Raw genomic sequence first — 21,916 nt, forward strand, 5'->3', positions numbered from 1 at the left:
TGAAGACATACAATATTCTCCAGAAATACTTTAGCCAAGACTGATGCTGATGGAAGTCCTTTCAAGGCAATAAAACGGGCCATCTTGGAGAATAAATCCACCACCACTAAAATCTTATTAAAACCCGAACAAGGGGGTAATTCAGTGAAGTCCATTGATATGGTATGCCATGGTGAAGGTGGAATCGGTAAAGATTGAAGTAGTCCTGCTGATCTCTGCTTAGAACTTTTATTCTGAGCGCAAGTGCCACACGTTTGTGCCAAGTAGGCCACTAAAAAATTCTTTTGATCCTTGGCTATTGTTTTGCCAATTCTGGGATGACCTTCAAGCATTGCCCCATGGTAATCTGCTATGATCTGTGTTTGTAATTCTCGTGTGGGTAGATAAAGACGACCCTGGAAATATGGTAAACCCTCTTGAATTGAACACTTAGATCCCTTTGACTTCCAAGCCTCCAATTCAGAAGTGGCCACACTAAGTAGAATCTATGTTTTCAGGTCTTCTTCTGAAAATCCAGTAACTCCTAGCATCTTCTCTTCTGTAATAATACTAACTGGATCCTGACTGATTTGCACATCCTCTCTCTCCCCGATACGAGACAATGCATCCGCTTTGCCATTGCATACTCCCGGGCCATAGGTTAAGACAAAATCATATTCAGCAAAAAATAATGCCCAACGAAGTTGCCGTGAAGGCTGAGCCTTAGCACTGCGTAAATATTGCAGGTTTCGGTGATCAGTAAAGACCACAATCGTATGACAAGCCCCTAATAGATGATGTCTCCATTCTTTAAAGGCATTCTTTATTGCTAGTAATTCCTTATGCGTGATAGTGTACTTTAACTCAGCTGCTGAGAACTTCTTTGACCAAAAAGCCACTGTATGTAATTGCCCGGTTTCCAAATCCTTTTGTGACAATACTGCCCCGATAGCAGCACTGGAAACGTCGGTCTCTACTACAAACGGTAAATCTGGCTGTGGGTGCTTTAGCACCGGGGCGGTTGTACATTTTCTCTTTAAAGTCTGAAAGGCTTCTTCTGCTTCTTTGGTCCATGCACATTTTATGTGCTTCTTTAGTAGCAAAGTTATTGGGTGAACTAACTGTGAAAAACCTGCAACAAATCGCTGATAAAAGTTGGCGAATCCCAGAAAAGGTTGAACTCCTTTCACTGACGTATGGGAAGGCCAGGTCAAAACTTCCTCTACTTTTCTGTTGTCCATTTGGATTCCCGATGGTGACAATACGAATCCCAAAAATTCCACTGAGGTCACATGAAAGGAACATTTTTACAATTTGACGTGTAACTGATGTTGCTGTAACTTCGTAAGTACTGCTCTAACATGAGCTATGTGTTCCTGGGCAGAAGCGGAATGAATTAAGATGTCATCAATGTACACCACAGCACAAACATCTAACAATTCCCATAGGATATCGTTCATGAAGTTCTGAAAAGCTGCTGGAGCATTGCATCAACCAAAGGGCCTAACTTGATACTCGTATAATCCATGGTTTGTACGAAAGGTGATCGTCCATTCATTTCCTTCTTTAATTCTCACCAGATGATAGGCTCCCTGTAGATCTAATTTTGTAAATATTTTTGCATCTTTAACTTGGTCCATTAACAGTGGAATGAGTGGAAGTGGGTATCGACCTCTAAACTTGTTGGGCGTTGAAGTTTTCCGACAATTCCTCCTTCTTTTCGCCTTTTTATGTCCTGTCCAAGGCCCCCACAGGTTTCCAGGGAGGTTTTACTGGACAGTTACAAAGGTGATGACCAGCTGAACCACAGTAGAAACATAAATTCTGTTGTCTTCTCTTTTGTCTTTCTTCTTTTGAAATGGGGGCCCGAACACCTCCCAACTGCATTGGTTCTGGATGGTTTTCAGGAACTTGGCGATTACCACTGTCTTTTGGACAGACGTAGAATGATCGATTCTCTGATCTGGAACAGTCTGTTCGTCTATCTTGCAACCTATGATCCAGTTGGATAGCGAGATCTATGAACCCAGAACAACCTGTAGGAGGGTTCACAACTGGAGCCAAAATGTCATTGAGTACTCCACGTAAACCTCAATAAAAGATCGTTGTCCTTTTTTCTTCCGGCCAATTAGTTTCTGCTACGAGTCGATTGAAAGTAGCTACATATGCCAGCAAATCTTGACCACCATGGCGTAGAGAGAGAAACTCATTATCTATTATCCATTACCCAGGCCATGTGTGACGAGCAAAGAGCGTTTCCAATTCCTATTGAAAGACAGAGAAATTTCTTAATAGAGGGTCATCTCTTTTGACCAATGGAATGGACCAATCAGCAGCATGTCCCCCCAAATAGGATAACACAAATGCCACCTTTCACTGATCTGAGGGAAAGACCCCAGGTCTACATAAGAAATGCAAGTTACATTGATTCATAAAAACTGCAAAGCGCTTCGGATCCCCCATAAATCGTTCTGGAGGGGGCTAATGGAATATTTCCTGGTAAAATCACCTGGAAAGGAGGACTTGAAGGGGAACCTTGAGTTGGTGGAAGAGTACCGGGAAGTGGCGCCTATCCTGCCTGTGTTGCTAACAATTGGTGACCTAATTCATCTGTGCGTTCCCTATTAACCACTCATTCCCTCCTCAAAAGATTTGTCTCTGACATTGATGCATGAACTTCTGCCCGTAATTCCCCCAAGAGCTGGGACAAATTGTCTATACCTGGGATTTCCATTACGCTCGGGCGGAGTATTTTTAAGGAGGGCTTCACGTTCTGTAACGCTTACCTGAACTCGACAGAAGTGTAATGACTTCCGACCCCCCTTTGGTCTGTTAACAGGAGCTTTGGAAATGCCTGTTCTGTCAGGAAAGAAATACAACAAGAAAGGAGCTGCTATAAAATAAGTGGCTATAATGACTGTAAGGATTCTATGGGCTTCATTATGAGTGCGGCGGTAAGGGGTTAACAGCGCCGGTAAGGATGCTAGTGCCGTTAACCCCTTACCGCTGCATTACGAGGTCCCTTAGCGGGTCCCTCTAAGGGCTGCTGGTTTTACCAGCTGCCCTTAGCAGGAGCCGCTAAGGGGCCAGTGAGCTAATAACGGGCCCGTTATTAACGGGCCCGTTATTAGCTCCCTCCCCATTCCCAATGAGCCCTATAGGGGCTCAAATGGGAATGGGGATTGGTTTTTTGAATGAGGAATTACCGGGTCCTCCAAGGTTGGAATGAACCGGTAATTCCTCATTCAAGGAACCAGGACCCGGACCGATTTTGGAGGCAGCTATGGCGCTAATAGCACCATGGCTACCTCCAAACTCGGAATGGGGCCCTATGTCTATTTTCTTCCTAAAACTGAGACCCAAAATATCCTCACCTGTGATTTATGTTTTGATAGCTCTCCATCCTGCCATCAAACAGGGGTTCATAGATATAAATGGCTCTGAAGTCTGGATGGCATAGATGCAGGAAAACTCTGAGGTAAATGTTCTTTAAAAGTTCAAGAGTCTCTTGGAATGAACCATTGAGCAAGCTGTTATTTTGCCTTTTCTGTGAAAAATGAACATTCTTTCTATGTTGGAGAGATCTCTCGCGCTAACCAAATATTTCTTATTTCTAAGGGAGATTCTTGAAGAAGAACACTTCAACTGAAGAGTTCCTAGTATGCGGAAAATAATTTTAACACCTTATAACAATGAGAGTTGGAGCGCTTACTTCCAGAATTAAGCGCACAGAAAAATGAAGAGGTTACTGTAGCATAGAAATGAATTTTGCCTGAAGAATGGTTGTGCGTGTAATCCTGAAGAGAGAGCGCTAACTAGCGTAAGTCCGTCTTGACAGAGGGAACCGCTACAACCTTCTACTTCAAAGCGTGGATAAAACTGTGAGGAAAATAAACTCGGAAGATGATGCTGTTATGAGCGAAGGCTGCTGACTGAAGAGGAACTGTGATGAAAGGAAATCTTTAACTGGAAAGCTGCGACGAAGGAAAAACTGCGGTCAGGTAACTGTTGTCTGCGGTGGATGTTCTGTAGATTCTTCGAACTATTAATATTTCTTTTCTTTAGTTTTCACAGGTTCTGTGAGCTGATGCGCCGGTAGCGTTACACCGCTGTCAGCAGATCAAACGCAAAGCGCGCGTTAAAGCGGAGGCAGAGCTTAAGTAGTCCACAATGTTCAATGTCTAGATTACTGCTGCTGCTTTGTCTCTGACCACTCGGGCGGCCATCTTTTGGGTATTGGGAAACTATAGCATTCCTATGGGGGTCTATGATTATTCATTGCTGTGTATGGTGTGCATACCAGGTGTGCCGAGCTAACACCCACCTCTGACCTACTGATCTCTGTAATGAATCCCTCCAGACCTGGATTCTTGACTCAGAACTATGAATCTGGGATGTGATCATGACAGTGTACCGTCGCTCCCGTGGCGACTAAGAATTCAGCTGCCTTGTTGTTCACCCGGAGGAGTAGAATTGGACTTTGTTTCGTTGCTGTTGGGTTCCCTAGTGCATATAGGTAACCCTTTTGTTTGGATTCGTTGCGACGAGGCCCTCTCCTTCTCAAGTCTTCTTCTGATGATGCACTGAACCTGCTGTCCATCTGCGACTGTTCTACCAAGTAACAGACGTACCTTCTGGATTGCCCCTTGGGCTTAGAGCTTGTTCTCTTGCTTGTATGCCATTCTGCCGACATTCTTTCTGGTGTCCGTCCTGCTTCCCCTCTCTCTCTGTTTCTCTGATAAGGTGGCTCATAGTATTGACTTGCAGTACCAGGGGGACTTTGCGCCAGCATGTCCCTGCTTTGTGTTGTCCTGCCACTTTACCCGCTTCACTGCATGCTTGACTGCGGTACATGAAGCATACGGCCTTGAAAAGGTTGTCCCCCTGCAGGCCGAGCATTGTTATCCAATGGCAGGGCAGGTGCCTTTGTGGGGAAACTCATATACACAGTGATAGCAGAATGGTACCCCATTGCCTTACTGTGGTGGTATTGCATCCATTTTGTGGACAGTCTCTGTTTTTCCTTGCAAAATGTTTATGTCATTGAGGCCTTCTACCTGGACTGCTAACGCTGCCTCTGATCTTGTCAGGCGAAGGATCTCTTCCAATGACCGTGGTTTCTGGAGCAGCCGTTTTCTGAAGTCTGCACATTCACATCCTGCAATGATCAGGGATCGCAATGCTTCATCACTTGAGTAATTGTTGAAATCACAGTGTTTGAGCCGGATGTGCAGGCGCATCACGTACGTGTCCATGGATGGCCCTTTGTTGTGTGGAATTCATAATCCACAATGGTGTGGGGGTAAAGTAGTCGTTGAGCACTGTTTTTAGATTTGTGTAGGTTTTTATGGACCCACTAGGCAGTTCATCCACTATGTTATGTTATGTTATTTTGCACTTATATAGCGCCTTATATACCATTGGTATGGTCTGAAGGCGCTGGTAGGTTGAACGCCCTTGGGAACTGAAGTTCTGGTCAGTAGAGGGAGAAGAGAGAGTCCAAAGGTGCGTGTGCGCATCTGGTATGTGTGCAGCTGGTGCGAAATTCCTGTGGTAGCTGCTTCCTAGCGGTAGGTGTGGTGGCTGATCGTTCAGGAGTATGTGTTCGATCTGGCCGGAGTTATCCAGACTGAGAGTGGCAGCGTTAGGCCTGAGGAGAACGCCTGGCTGGGGGTGCGAGACCAGCAATGATTACAAAGAGTGATAGGGAGTGAGCAGCAGATGTTGATATGAGAACAGTTATACCGAATGGTGTCATAGTATCTCTGTGTTCTAGTTGAGTGGTGGTGTAAGGAGAGAGTAAGCGTGGGGTGTGATATGAGGTATGCTATTTTAAAGGATCCATGCATTCCGAGGCATAATAACATGCAATTGGGTACACTTCTAATGTAAATGGTCACACCTTCTAAATGCAATTGGGTACACTTCTAATGCAAATGGTCACAGCTTCTAAATGCAATTGGGTACATTTCTAATGTAAATGGTCATACCGTCTAAATTCAATTGGGTACACTTCTAATGCAAATGGTCACAGCTTCTAAATGCAATTGGGTATACTTCTAAATTCAACTTTCTCAGAGAGGCTATTGGGCACAGTTTCTAAATGAAATTGGGTACACTTCTAATGTAAATGGTCACACCTTCTAAATGCAATTGGGTACACTTCTAATGCAAATGGTCACAGCTTCTAAATGCAATTGGGTATACTTCTAAATTCCACTTTCTCAGAGAGGCTATTGGGTGCAACTTCTAAATGCAATTGGGTACACTTCTAAATTCCACTTTCTCAGAGAGGCTATTGGGTGCAATTTCTAAATACAATTGGGTACACTTCTAATGCAAATGGTCACAGCTTCTAAATGGAATTGGGTACACTTCTGACGCAGATGGTCACAGCTTCTAAATGCAGATGGGTACACTTCTAATGTAAATGGTCACACCTTCTAAATGCAATTGGGTATACTTCTAATGCAAATGGTCACAGCTTCTAAATGCAGTTGGGTACACGTCTAATGTAAATGGTCACACCTTCTAAATGCAATTGGGTACACTTCTAATGCAAATGGTCACAGCTTCTAAATGCAATTGTGTACACTTCTAGTGCAAATGGTCACAGCTTCTAAATACAATTGGTTACACTTCTAAATTCCACTTTCTCAGAGAGGCTATTGGGTGCAGCTTCTAAATGCAATTGGGTACACTTCTAAATTCCACTTTCTCAGAGAGGCACTTGGGTACACTTCTAAATTCCACTTTCTCAGAGAGGCAATTGGGTACGCTTCTAAATGCAATTGGGTACACTTCTAAATTCCACTTACTCAGAGAGGCTATTGGGTGCAATTTCTAAATGCAATTGGGTACACTTCTAATGCTAATGGTCACAGCTTCTAAATGCAATTGGGTACACTTCTAGGTTCCACTTTCTCAGCGAGGCTATTGGGCGCAATTTCTAAATGCAATTGGTTACACTTCTAATGTAAATGGTCACACCTTCTAAATGCAATTGGGTACACTTCTAATGCAAATGGTCACAGCTTCTAAATGCAATTGGGTACACTTCTAGTGCAAATGGTCACAGCTTCTAAATACAATTGGGTACACTTCTAAATTCCACTTTCTCAGAGAGGCTATTGGGTGCAGCTTCTAAATGCAATTGGGTACACTTCTAAATTCCACTTTCTCAGAGAGGCAATTGGGTACACTTCTAAATTCCACTTTCTCAGAGAGGCTATTGGGCGCAGACTTCTAAATGCAATTGGGTACACTTCTAATGCTAATGGTCACAGCTTCTAAATGCAATTGGGTACACTTCTAGATTCCACTTTCTCAGTGAGGCTATTGGGCGCAATTTCTAAATGCAATTGGATACACTTCTAATGCAAATGGTCACAGCTTTAAATGCAATTGGGTACAGTTCTAAATTCCACTTTCTCAGAGAGGCTATTGGGTGCAGCTTCTAAATGCAATTGGGTACACTTCTAAATTCCACTTTCTCAGAGAGGCACTTGGGTACACTTCTAAATTCCACTTTCTCAGAGAGGCAATTGGGTACGCTTCTAAATTCCACTTTCTCAGAGAGGCTATTGGGCGCAGACTTCTAAATGCAATTGGGTACACTTCTAATGCTAATGGTCACAGCTTCTAAATGCAATTGGGTACACTTCTAGATTCCACTTTCTCAGTGAGGCTATTGGTCGCAATTTCTAAATGCAATTGGGTACACTTCTAATGCAAATGGTCACAGCTTTAAATGCAATTGGGTACAGTTCTAAATTCCACTTTCTCATAGTGGCTATTGGGCGCAATTTCTGAATGCAATTGGGTACACTTCTAAATTCCATTTTCTCAGAGAGGCTATTGGGTGCAGACTTCTAAATGCAATTGGGTACACTTCTAGTGCAAATGGTCACAGCTTTAAATGCAATTGGGAACAGTTCTAAATTCCACTTTCTCAGAGAGGCTATTGGGTGCAGCTTCTAAATGCAATTGGGTACACTTCTAAATTCCACTTTCTCAGAGAGGCACTTGGGTAAACTTCTAAATTCCACTTTATCAGAGAGGCAATTGGGTACGCTTCTAAATTCCACTTTCTCAGAGAGGCAATTGGGTACGCTTCTAAATTCCACTTTCTCAGAGAGGCTATTGGGCGCAGACTTCTAAGCCTCTATGCCTCTCACATTTGGGCCAATGGAGAGGGTGAGCAGGCTGTGCTTTTTCTCCTCTCCCAGAGGTCCCATGGCCTTTATATAAACTTAAAAATCCCTCACCTATTGCTTCCACCTCGGTCCTATGCTGCTGGTCTCAGATAGATCAAAGTGTGTGGGCAGTTGAGTAACCAGGCTTTCCTGTAGCCGGGACGGCAACCTTGCAGGCGGGGTGATGGGTACTGTAAGGTTCTCCCCCGACATGTTGGGGCTCCCTGTTGCTCCTCACCGTGATTGTGTGGCATGTGTCGTGCGGAAGGGCCACTGGATTATTCATGTTTATCTGGCAGTGTGTTTGCAGCCTTTTTGTGGTCTTCCCCAGATCGTGCACGTGCTTGAGGCGCTGAAGTGATGATGAGGATGGAATTATTGGTCAGGCTCGGGTTGTGCACTCACCCAGCCATTTCGTAGGGTGGGCCGCGCCTTCATCCCTATGTGGCCTCACGTGGCTCCTTCCCGACTGGCATCGGTATTCCGTGTCTTCTTCCACAGCAGGGTATGAGCGGGGCGCTCTGTCACTCAATCGCGATCACGCCTGAGGCCATCCGCCTCGTCGCCAGTTTGATGTCCCCCATGGGACAACTGCATGTGCCTGTCAGCACAGACCCCCACACGACTCCCCAACCGTACACGGATGTAATGAGGAGTGGAAACCAGGAGCTTGCATAACGATGACTTTATTCAAACATAGCGTTACTCCAACTGAACTTCCCCTTCCATGTCCAGCCCCTTCCCTTGGTCCCTGTCACGTAATTCGGCCGAGGCCAGCTACACCCCAGCCACACCCTCACACCATTTCAAACCTTATGTATACCTTGTTGTGGGTTTGTTTATACTATTACAAAGACCACACCGGAGCCAGGTACACACTTCTTCATCCTTTATTCTCCATCTCCATACTGCCTTCCGTCCTCCCTCGCCCCTCCCCTTCCCTTTCCTCCCCTTCCAGTCCCTTCCTGCGTCTCCTGGCTCCCTTTCTTAAAGGGTCCACGTTCTGTTCACCCGGAACACACCCCCTTACTTATCACAAGAGTTTGTAGCCTACATCTGTTTGATGAGGCGTGGAGGCTTGAGGATGGTTCGGTGAGGCCGGCTTGGTGCTCCAAGGCTCTCTTCATCGGGTGCTCTCGGTGGGGGTTCCTCAGGCGGTTCCTGCTGGGTTCTTCTTCTTCTTCCCCTTCATGTGTCTCGGTCTCAATGTCCTCTAGGAACATCTTGCGAAAAAACAAAGCATTCTGTGTTATCTCTCCTTCACTTTCTGTGGGTGTGATCATTGGCCCTTTGACCTCCGTGACCACCAGTGGTTCTGGCCTGTACCTGGTATCTGTCTTTCTGTTTTGTTTCTGTCCGACAAGTACAACCTCGCCCACTGGGATTTGGTGTTCTTCGGCTTTCCGATTTCATTCTGTCCAATCTTTGGCCTTCTTTCTTTTCTCAGCCTCTCTTTCTCTAATCTCCTCATCTTCTGCTGGTGTGTAGTCTTCCAGCTGTGGGAGCCGGGTTCTGGGTTTGTATTGTATCATGAGCTGGGTGGGGGTGCATCCGGTTAATTCATGTGGGGTGTTCTGGTAGCTCCTCAGCATTTGTGAGATGGCTTGTGGCATGGTCCTGAGGTCTGCGGTTGCCCTTTGTCGAGTCATTTTTATTGTGGCCATGAAACGTATCACCATGCCATTGGTCTGCGGCCATGAGGGTGTGATCCTTGGATGGTGGAATCCCAAGTGTGCTGCTAATTACTTGAAGTCCTGCACTTGGAATGGTGGGCGTTGTCTGTTTTGACTATGTTAGGGGCACCCCACTCACTGAATAGCTCATCTACCACTGTCACCACTTGGTGAAAGGCTGTGGATGGGACGTGCTTGACTATCGGGAACTAGGAGTATTCATCTATGGCTACCAGGAGGTGGCCTCCTTCTTCTAGTGGTCTGTAAAAGTCCATTGCTACTCTGTGTCAGGGCCCCTTAGGTAGCGGGACCATTTGGAGTGGGCATGGTGGTCTGTTTGGCACAGTCCGCGCAGTGTTTCAATGTGTCTTCCACTATCGTGTCCATGTATGGAAACCACACCTGGTTTTGCAGGATTTTCTTTGTATTTGTGATTCCCCTATGCCCCTCATGTGCTATGAGGACTAAGGCTTTCCTGAGACTCTTGGGGGCTACTATTCGGCTGCCCCTGAGCAGTGTTCCTTGTGCTGTTGTGGCCAGTTCACTTTGTATCCTCGCTATTCTGTGAAGGTCTCTCCTGTCCACCTCCCCGTTTTCAAAGTGTTCAGTGTCCAGGTGCCGCCACCTGTTGGTGTTGGTGAGTTGGATGGCTGCTTGTATGTTGGGGTCGGCATTGCTCTTTTCGGTGAATATGTCTTTCATGATGGATGAGGGGAGGGCGCTGAGGGACAAGTATGCTATGTAAGCTTCCCCCTCCAGTTGCATGCTGTTCTCGGGTGTCCCTATGGGATGCCGTGAGAGATGTTATGTTATGTAAATTTGTAGAGCGCACAAACGCCCAAAGGTACCATGGCGCCAAGAATGTGAACAAAAAACCTAAACAGCCAGGACTTAGAATACAGATGTCTTAGTAGACGACGAAAGACAAGGTGATCCGTGGTCTTGCGCAGCACCAAGGGGAGAGCGTTCCAAGCCTTTGCGGTGGCAACTGAGAAGGCACGACCGCTAGTGCGCATCAATCTGAAGCGGGGTACCACAATGAGAAATGCGGATTGTGAGTGGAGAAACCGAGTGGGAATGTAGGGTGGGAATTTGTCCTGAATATATTCAGGTCCCACGCTGTTGAAGGCACGGTGCAACATACACAAGATCCACTTTTCTTGTTTAGAGATAGTCCGCTGGGTTGGCCTCTCCCCCAGGTTTGTGGACTATGGTGTAGCTGTACTCTTGTAACCGAATACCCCATCGTTCTATGCGGGGTGGCTGCTTTATCTTGGGGTTCCGAAAGAGGGAAAGTAGGGCCTGGTGGACCGTAACGAGGATGAATGTTCTCCTGATGCCGAAGTGGTGAAACTTCTCGCATGCCCAGACTGCGGCGAGGCTCTCGCGCTCAGTCTGAGAGTAGGCTTGCTCGTGAATGTGAACGCCCTGCTGGCGTAGGCTACTATACGCCTGTCGGATTTCCCTTTCGGATCCGTCTGAGCCAGAACAGCTCCAAGCCCCAGTGATCCGGCATCCACCGTGACTTCAGTGTCCCAGTCAGGGTCGAAGTATGCCAGTTGGCGGTCGCTGGCCAGTTCACGTTTAATCGCATCGAAAGCTGCTTGACACTCCTCGGTCCATGTGAAGACGAGATCCTGCTTGAGAAGCTGCCTAAGCGGGCTGGTCAGCGTTGCATAGTGTGGAAGGTACCGGGTGCAATAGCCCACCATGCCTAGGAATGACAGTAAGCTACGTCCTTCGGGCCTCCAAGCTTATGATGGCGTGGATTTTCTCAGGGTCCGTTCTTATGCCCTAGTCGGAGAATATGTGTCCAAAGAAGCGCAAAACTGTGCGTGTGTCATGATTCCTGCCCCTCAAGTCCCCAGCCCTCCAAGATGACAGACTGGAGCCAGGCCACGATCACCTACATGGCCCTCAAGGGCCTCTCCATCCCTCCAAAGACCCACTTGGAGTCAGACTTGGCGCTTGTGGCACCAGACTCACTCACTCCCATACGATAACATTGGGGATTGGACTTGTAGTGCATTGATGGGGACAAGATGGCTGCCCCCACATGTTTCGGTTCCCAGAACTGCATGTGCAGTCTAGTCTTTTGGGTGTGGTTCAGCCCAGAGACACCTGGGATACCCAGAGACTATTTAAGCCACGCCCAGGCTGAGAAACAGGCTTTGTGTTTTCTGCACCTGCAGCGTGACACTCACTGTGTTCGCATTGGTCTCCAGTAGGCCTGCATCTTTCTTGTGCGCTCAGCTCCTGCAAGAACAAGAACACCGTTAGGAACAGCCTTACCTTGCGGCTCTTCTGCCCATCATTCATCGCTCCTTCTGTTCTGCGGGCATCTTCGGTGGTGTCATTCCCATCCCGGCATGCCGCTTCCTAAGGAAAAGGGAAAAGAACAGAAAAAAGGCATTAGTAAGCATTCAGCAAACCTTCGCTTATTTTTAAAGACTGTACAAGCTTCAAACGCTTACCTGAATCCCAGCCGCTCTGGGGGAACTCTGTCTCCGGAACTTCTCATCCATCCGCAAGAGAGAAAAGACACTCCAGGTTAGCGTGAAAACATCTAGAGGTGCCGCATACCGTGCTTACTCACCGCATTGCTTCTTCATAAACGCCATCCACGCTGAAAACGTTGCGGCACCTAAAAGACACAGAAAAATAACTCAGTTCAATACAAATACAAAAGGGTCGCATCGCGCTCTCTCTCACCTTCAGCGCTACTCATCTCAGCAGCACGTCGCCATCCCCGGACGCTGGCCATCATCTAAGGAAGGAAAGGAACGAAGTTAGAGAACTGTTCAAAAGACTCATTATACTTACCTGTCGCACTCGTGCAAGTGAAGTAACTTGGCAGCAACGAGCCTGCATCAATCAACACGCCCCTGCGCTGAAAGCAGGACGGAGAGCACACTTTCCAAGAAAACAAGGTGAGCTGTGGATCAAAGAGAAGGGTTGGACCCCGGGGAAGAAGGGGTTCAAGCACACAGAGACAATAGGGAGTTAAACTCTACCAATCCTGTGTTTCAGGCCCAGTCTCCAGTCGAGTAGACTCCAGGGAAGGGTTTGAGGTCGTAAGAGGTCAGAACAGGCTGAGTGACGTCCCCGTGGATACCAGGTGAGCGTTACACCATGTTGACGGCACACATTGGGCCATTGAGGGTGAGGCCACTGTCTTGCAGGATGGTGCAGACCTGTCGCAGTGCATCGTCATGCTGTTCCTGGGTGGTGCTGAATACCAAGATGTTATTGCTGTAATTGAAAGCGTTTGTAACTGGTGCGAAGAGTCGTCAGATGGTCTCCTGAAATATTTTGGCTGCAGAAGATATGCTGAAATTGAGACGATACCGGAAGAGGCCCTCTTGGGTGGTGAAAGTGGTAATGGGTCTTGATGCTGGGTCGATGACGGGTTGGTGGTATCCTTGGTTCAAATCTAACTTTGAAAATCAGGTGGCCTGGTTAAGTCTGACCAGCATGTCCTCAATTTTGGGTCCCGGATGTCGTTCTCTCTGAATCGCGGTGTTGGGAATCCACATGTCAACACAGAGACGGAGGCACCCATCTAACTTTGGTACCACCACCAAGGCGGATACCCATGGGGTGGGTGCATCAACCCTTTCGATTATGTCATTGTCGAGTGACAGCTGCAGCTCATGCGACCCTTTGGCTTGAAGATGAAATCCTATTCTCCAAGGGTGTTGCCATACGGGTTGTACCGTGGGGTCGATGTGCAGTCGGATAACAGTGTCCTTTAGCATGCCCACGCCTTGGAATAGGCTCAGGAATGTATCTTTCAGTTTGTTGATGTCTAGTTCCTTTCGTGACAGGGACCTTACAGTGTGGACATGCGGGGGAGTGCCTTGTAATGTCTCCTACTGGTTGTATCATATGTCGATGAGTTGTAGAGCAGTGGCAGTCTTATAGCTGAGAAGGCATCTCCCGGTCACTTGGCTGTTTATGACGTGTATTGCAACGGAGATGCATTGCCCTCTATGAACCAGGTCACACTAGAACTGCCCTTTGGATTGTAAAGGCATGGTCGCACCCCATTGGAAGATGCAGGGTTCGAACGGTTGTAGGGGGTAAGTGCCTGCTATGGTAGCATAGGCTTTGTCGTTCATCACAATTACGGTTGCTTCCATGTCTATGAGGAATGGGGTATGAAGCCCTCCTATGTGTACTGTCACCTTTGGGGCAGTGCTATTATCAGATGTGTCATATATGAGTCTGATGTATTCCCTGCTGTACCTGTCATATTCATGGTATTGTTCGTTGCTCAAGGGTTCTTCTTCAACTGGGGGGTTCTCATACAGGTCTTCTACAGAGGTCTCTCTCCTTTATCTTTGGTCTTCCTCATGGTATGATTGCGAGTGGAAAGTGTGATCTGGTGACTCAAGTGATCCGCTGGGTGCGTCGACTTGTAGGTTTTCCACTGCTCGTATGAATCCCGGTTGTGTTGGGTATGTCGCAGTGTTTCTGCTGAAGTTGGATCTCATACCGTCTCTCTCTGGGTATGGCTGTGTATTGGAAGGCCTCAGTATGTCATACCTCCTGTTGGTTGATGACTGCGGTGCGGGTCTGTATGCTGGCAGTAGTGGTGCTTTCTCTCTGCACATGATCTGGAAATGGTCTTCCTGGCCGCACTGCATGCACATTTGACCGGGAGTTCAAACCCACATCTGTAACATTGTCTTTCGGGCAGGCTGCATTGGAACGACTCGAGGCTTTGCTTTGGAGTGGAAGTGGGAGTTAAAGTGTTTCTTTGTGGTTGCTATGAGGACTTTTGGCAATATTTATTCTATTTCCACTCAGAGAAGGAGCCTGTGACTGGAGAGGGCTGCAGTATCCATTTAACCCCATTCGCAGCGCTGGGGCACGTGCGGATGGAAGTGGGAGTTAAAGTGGTTCTTTGTTGTCCTTTGGAGTCCGGCGAATGGAGAAGAGACGCTGACGGAACAAGGAAAAAACAACACTCCATGAGAAGCGCCATCCAGGGTAAGCGTGAGCGCCCATTATTTTGACCTCTGACTGTGAGTAGGACTCTGTGCGGTTCCTTGAGCAAGTCGTAGGACCGTAGGGGGATAGTCCAGTGGAACATTACATGTTATATAATAATCATAATAATAATAATAATTTAGCATTTATATAGCGCTATGAACCCTCAGGTATCTGAGCGCTGCTTATTATTACCCACGGTGTGTGGTGCTCATTTATCGACCTCGGAAGGATGAAAGGCTGAGTTTGGCCCTGCCGGGAATCGATCCTGGGTCAGCAGGCTCTGCACAGATGTCAAAGCGAGCGCTCTACTCGCTGTGCTATCGGACCGGCTAATAACATTATACACATTGAATGCCCTCAATGATGTAAAATATAACACAAAATAAATACATATTACCGGAAGAGACAAACGGCTCTAGCACAGTAGCAGGGGATACTTTCTGCAGTAAAGAGACTCTCTGAGGAAATTCAAAACACCCAACCTTCTTTCCGACATCTAACAGTGCCAAGGTGCTGAGTTGAAAGCTCAGCGCTAAGTGAGGGAAGCGGGAGACTGTCGGGGTTACCCCTTTCATCCCGTTTTCCCGATCGGGCCCGGAACTGGGTTTGATATAATCTACCAGGACATTATCTGTTTGGATCGCCAGGGGGGAGCGTTGGCTGTTAGAACACAGTGAGCTCCTGGATTGCAAGGAACAATAGAATGATGAAACTACGAAGCACGTTGTTACAGGACGATAACAGATTGCCGGAATGGGAAGATTTTAACATATTACCTCCCTCTGTGGAGCCACGTGGAAGCGTAGTGGACCCCCACAGCGAAGGCCCTTCCATGACCTCTATGGCCTGTAAATTCTCTACTGAAGCACAAGTGCACGCTCAACTGCATCCGTCAACACCAACGACGGGGTCAAGTGCTTCTCAGGACCAACAGACTATTAGACATGCATGGAAGCGAGGACTTGAGTATACCGTGAAAACAAAGAATATTCAAATGAAAATAGACGATCATTTTGGTAAAAAGAGAGTAGGAGTACAAATGAGGATGACCTATTGATCGTCAGTCCAGACCCAATGAATCATATTTGGAGTGGAAGTGCAAATGGAGGCAACATTGATCTGCTGTCTCTATCTGAAGCCTCTCTGGAAGAATTAAGACCGGGAGATTGTACCAATGAGTTGGGTACAGAAAATCACACTTCGGTAGCGTCAGAAATAGATAGAGAACCAAGTGAGGAAGAAGAGGAGTGGAAGCTGCAGAACTGCATTGACCCTGAATACACAAGACCACAGTTGAATGAAATGTCTCTTTCGTCCCTTAACTTCGTGTTGAACTCCTTGGTGTCTGTTTTTGAACTCTTAAGAACAGAGGTGCAATCACAGGCAGGGGTCTTATTAGAGCTCACAAAAGAAATAACAAATCTGGACTCATCCCTAGTGGGGTGTAATAATGTTATACACTCCTCTCTTTCCCCCGATCTGAAAGAGATCCAACTGGAGATAACCAAGCAAGGGCTAGATTTGTCAGCAGTACACATTCTGCTTTCTTCCAAAAGTAAAGAGGATGCATCTAACAAAGCCATTCTACAAGACCTGGTGAAACAACTAGACAGCATACACCAGGAGAAAATGAACAAGAAAAGATTGAGAGGACAGAAGAAGGAAGCTCGCCCTTCGACGATACTCTCTTGTCTCCCCTGTCTAATTCAGTTCTGGAGGAATTCAGAAGATTGGCGAATGTGGCAGAGGAGACCCTAGAGGGAATCACAATCATCCCACAGTCGGAGGAGATGATCCCAAGAGAGTCCGATGAAGAGGAGCAAACTAACAGAGACAGAACAGAGCTCCCGTAAAAACATTAAGAGATTGAGGAAGAGAGAGGCTAGAAGGAAAAGAAGGATTAAAAAAAAAACAATTCCAAGATGAAGGCACAAAAAAACAAGAAACAGAAAGGAATGAAATATAAAAAACAGAAATTAACTCCTCTATGAAAACATTAAGCAACAATGCCTCAGCCGTGACATCTATGGGAAAAGACCTCCTAAATGTGTCAAGTGTAATTAATAAGGAAGGCAAAACAAACCTGCAAAAAGAAAGTACGTCCGTGCAAAGAGAGCAAAATCCAAAAAAGAAATGGGAGAACCAAGAAAACTCTCAGCGAGAAGTTGTTAAAATAATCAATGTGAGTGTTGGTCTCCAAACACTTAGGTAATTACGATCTGGAAAATGAAAGAGATCAAATAAAAAGACTTAAGGAGAAAGGAGAGATTGTGCCACAGAAGGAAACAAGATCATCACATGGGGCAAATTGTGGGTGGTCTGCAGATGGCCGGAAAATCCCCTTGGCATCCATCTTTCTGGTAAACAAATGGCAATCAATCCACCTGGGAAAAGATGCTTTGAGAGAAGGAGATTCATCAGGAAAGGAGATGGATAAATTAGCACCTATCTTCTTGAAACATCCCTTTAAAAAGTTGGATAAGGAAGAAGTGAGACTGGGTCAAGGACAACATTGCATGCTAGACATGAATTGGAATGCAACTGGGAAATCAATAAACATCGGAGAATCTAGCATGCTACCAAATGTGGAGAGGTAATAGACCACACAGAATAGCAAGACATGACGGGAAAAGACGGAGAGACAACCTTGGCTCACCACAAATTCTAATCTCAAGAAAGTAAAATCATTTTGTAGAAGTGCAATTGTGAATTGTGTCATGCCTAAAACATGACCCCAATCTCTATCTATTCAGCTCAAAAGATATTGAATACGTCCATTTATCAGATAATAAGAACCTACTGATTGTAGAGGTGGGTTTAACAACACGAGAAGGATATGCAGCAATATTGGGAGCATCAGAAGAGTTGAAGAGGTTGGGTCTCCTGATCTCCAGCTCACCCCCTCGGAAAGTGGATGTAAAATACAACCATTATTAAAGTGGCTATCCGGGAAAGGGGAGGAGCTGGGGCCAGATAAGAAGACAAACTTACCTCTGAGAGGGTTGGAGAAATGGGGAGAGTCTCTGCAGGCCAAAACACTGGCACTATTACTGGAAATTTTGACACAGGACCTTCAGAATTTGGGAGTTGGGCAATAGCCTCTTCAACCTGTCGGGTCTAAACCTATTCTGCTGGAACACGCAGGGGCCAAATACTTTCAACTAGAAAAAAATTAATGGATATCTTCTGCAAAAAGGAGATATCCTGATGTTGCAGGACACTTGGCTGGTAAATTCTACAGAAATTGAAGGATTCATGATCTATTCTCAGCCAGCGCTACAAAAAGTTAAAGGTAGACCTGCAGGAGGATTGCTGATAGCATTAAAAAATTCGAGAATTGCAGAGTCTAAATTGCTCTACAATACTGAAAGGGGCATTCAAGTTTGTAAAGCCTCTGTGAAAAATCAGAGTTCTCCTTTCGAGTTGATTTGTATAAATATCTATTGGAACCCCGCCTGCTCCTCTATGCAGGACTTCCTCAATTACCAGCAGAGATACTAGAGAGAATAAAAACGGAATTTGGAGGGATTCGTTGAATCCATGGGGATATTGTACTTCTCAGTGCACACCGCTGCTAAAAATTGAGAAAGGGAGAAGGTGGGTGGAATTTATGGCAGGTTGGGATCTAAAAATATTGAATGGGTCATTACCTGGGGATATGGCAGCTGCTCCAACCAGACATCAGGGCTCGTCGGTTTCAATAATCGATTATCTATTTCTCCCAGCCAACTTGTTTAAATACAACGTATCTCTGAACATAGAGCGGAAAGGGGGAGTGACCACTCATGGCTCGTGCTAACCTTCACAGACATAGCCCCCCAGAGACAAGAAATACAGCAACAATTGGTGGAGAATAGGAAAGGAAGGATTCGACTCATTAAGTACAAAGGGTATGGAGAAGATTTAAACAGCTACCTCCGAGATGTGCCAGAGAACTGTCTTCGAGATAATTGTGGAACGGAGTCCTTTATCAAATTTGTTTGGTCTACATGCCCTCCGATGGCAGCAGGAGGAAGGAAAAAACAGGTTTACTGTCATACTTATGATGAAGAAACTGCATCTAAGAAAAAATTATTAAACCAGAACCTTAGAAGAGTGAAGAGGATGGACATAAGAGGGGAAGAGAAGAGGAGAGTCTCAAAAACCCTGCTACAACACTATAAGCATTGGTCAAATGATAGAAGAACAATGCGTCCCCAGCATGATGGTGAACAAATGTTGCAGTTAGTGAGTATTGGAACTCTAAAAACTTCTGGTCTGTCATTAATCAGCTGGAAGGCGATCCTAGCAGTGACCTCTGTGACTTAGTCTCAGAAGGAGGGTGGATGGACTATCTTTTGAAGGTCTTTGAAGAACCAGAAGGGTCTCGAGACTTTCCTCTCGTAAACTCAGTATGGAGACTCAACTTTGATGCACAAACAGTGACGGATCTGATTGTGAGTGTCTTCCCCCCTCCAAGGCAGCGGGGCCAAATGGGCTAACCTACCAGGTCCTAAGAAGCAACCCAATGTTTTGGGGGGAATTGTTGTATTGGCTGTTTAAGGAAATTCTGAGGAGCAAAAGATTTCCAAGTTCGTGGAAATCAGCAGTCAATATACCGCTGTTCAAGGGGAGTGATCGGAGTGATCCAGCGAATTACCGTCCGATCACCCTCCTGGACATAGAAAGTAAAATCTTTATGGGAAGCCTACTGGGTGAAATTGAAAATTGGGTGAAAGAAACTAAGATCCTCTCGAAACTGCAAACAGGTTTTAGAAAGGGGCTGTCTATGGCATTAAATGGAGTGGCATTAATGTTCTAAGTGAAAAGTCAGGTTGTAAGGGAGGTCAACCACTTTATGGGGCGTGGGTAGACTTCTCAAAAGCGTTTGATAAGGTTAACAGAAACCGCCTGTGATCAAAGTTGATGGCATGGGGTATGCCTCAGGGGCTGTTGTCGATGTTAGTGGAGCTCCATAAGAACACCACAGTGAGGGTCCGCTTGGACAATGAGGGATGGTTATCTGAGCCCATTACGGTTGAAAGAGGAGTCTGGCAGGGATGCCTAGGGGCACCCCTCTTCTTCAATCTATATTTGGCAGATGCAGGGGAATATCTACAACCAGCAATGTTGGCCAGCCCAGTGATTAATGGGAGCAAAGTGCACTGGCTAGCCTACGTCGACGATGTGGTCCTGCTGGACAGTACAGCGGTAGGACTACAACGTCTATTGAACAAACTTCATTGCTATGAAAGAGAGAGAATGGTTTATCCCTGAATCCTGCCAAATACAGGATCTTGGTCTTTAAACATAGTCAAAAAAAGATCAACTACTCGTATTGGAAGATGGGAGGGCAAAACATAGAAAAAGTGGAGGTCCTGACATACCTGGGCTATAAAATCTATGCCTCACCAGCTAATTATGCAACTAATCCCACATATGAAAAAAAATAGCAATTAAATATTGCACATTTTCTATCATGCCTTTGATAAAATACTATCAGACGAAGGTGATCCCAGTGGTCTTGTATGGATTGAAGGTGAAAACATCACTATGGCAAGTAAACTGGCAAAGATGGGAGGGGCTTATTTGGAAGATGGTGCTCGGCCTCACAGCAAGCCTCCCGGTTTCCTGGATTAGATTTGAATTGAATTGGGGTTCAGGTCCCTAAAGGTTCAAGCGGACTGGAAGCTAACCTCCCTCTATCAGTTGATCAAGACAGCGCAGGAGGATATGCTTTATGCAGACATCAGAACCCATATGGAAAATAATAGATCAAAAATGCTGACAAACTTGGGGGCTTTGGTTGAGGAGGTATTAACTATAGCAGATACAGACCTTCAGACCCTAATCCAGAACCACTAAAGGCAAACAAATCACTAGATACAATGGATTGGATCCTCACAATTGAAGACATGCGTTCAAAGATAGATGCAAATTCCTTTCTGAAAGCAGACAAAAAATTGGGCCAAGTCACAAAGTATTTAGTGAGATTCCCCGATTGTAATATAAGAAAATAATTCTTGCGACTGAGACTGAATATAGCACAAACTGGGGACGTGCTTTCAAGAAGGGGAATGAGGGATGCCACCACATTCTGTTGCTCGAGATGTAAAAACCCAGAGAACCAAACCCTGAAACATCTTATGCACTGTGAAGGAACATGGGATATAAGATCTCGCTTATTTGACAGATTTGGTGTGAATTCGGGAAGATCAGTACCACGTACGTTCTGGGAATGGCTAACAGCAGGTCACAATCAGGCTCTCACAGTTGCAGTGGTACAGGTGCTGGAATGTTTTAATCTGGTGTTTTAGAGGGTTTTTACCATCAGCAAATACTGGATGCCTAATTTGAAGATCCTCCTCTTAGATAGGGACGATGGTGTTAGAGGATGTAACATCATCTGCTCTAACTTGTCCATATTGAGCTCCTCCTACTGCATACCTCTGCTCCTATCTTTGACCTTTGTGGGGGGAAGAATCCTAAAAGTGTATGATGGATGATAAGATTCTTAAGTGTAATGAATTGGGCATGGTTTTGTTGATGGTTATGTTAGTCTATTCCTTTTTTTTTTCATTCTGTATGAAGCAGGAAGACATTTTGTTGATAAATGAAATTGTTTTTATCTGTATATATAAAAGGTTAAACTAACCAAATACATTAAATACTTTTTTCTTCAATTGTCTTTCGGGCGGTTTCTACGGTTGCTGTTCCATGCGTCCTGGCGGGTTGTCATGCTTGAGTACCAGGCTTGTCCTTGTGGGTTGGAAGCATAGCTGCTATGGAGTCTGATTTTTTGGGGTTTTCGATGTCGGCTGCTTGTGTGTCAAGCCTTTCGTATAGTCTCGCTAGGTCTGCGACTTCCTTCAGGGGAGAGGTTTTTTGAGGAGGTGTTTCCAGAATTGCAATGAAATACACCCCTCTATCACCCTTAGTCTAATGGCTTCGTCGTTGTTAAAATTTGTAAAGTCACAGTATGTGATTTTCCTCTGGAGGCGTAAAATGAATTGACCAATGGTCTCATGGGGGGCCTGTGGGCACTGATTGAACATATATCGTTCTTAGTCCCGATTGGGGAGGACTACTAGT

This window comes from Ambystoma mexicanum, chromosome 2q (genome assembly GCF_040938575.1).
Source record: "Ambystoma mexicanum isolate Mex_15411 chromosome 2q, UKY_AmexF1_1, whole genome shotgun sequence".
In the NCBI taxonomy this organism is placed as follows: domain Eukaryota; kingdom Metazoa; phylum Chordata; class Amphibia; order Caudata; family Ambystomatidae; genus Ambystoma; species Ambystoma mexicanum.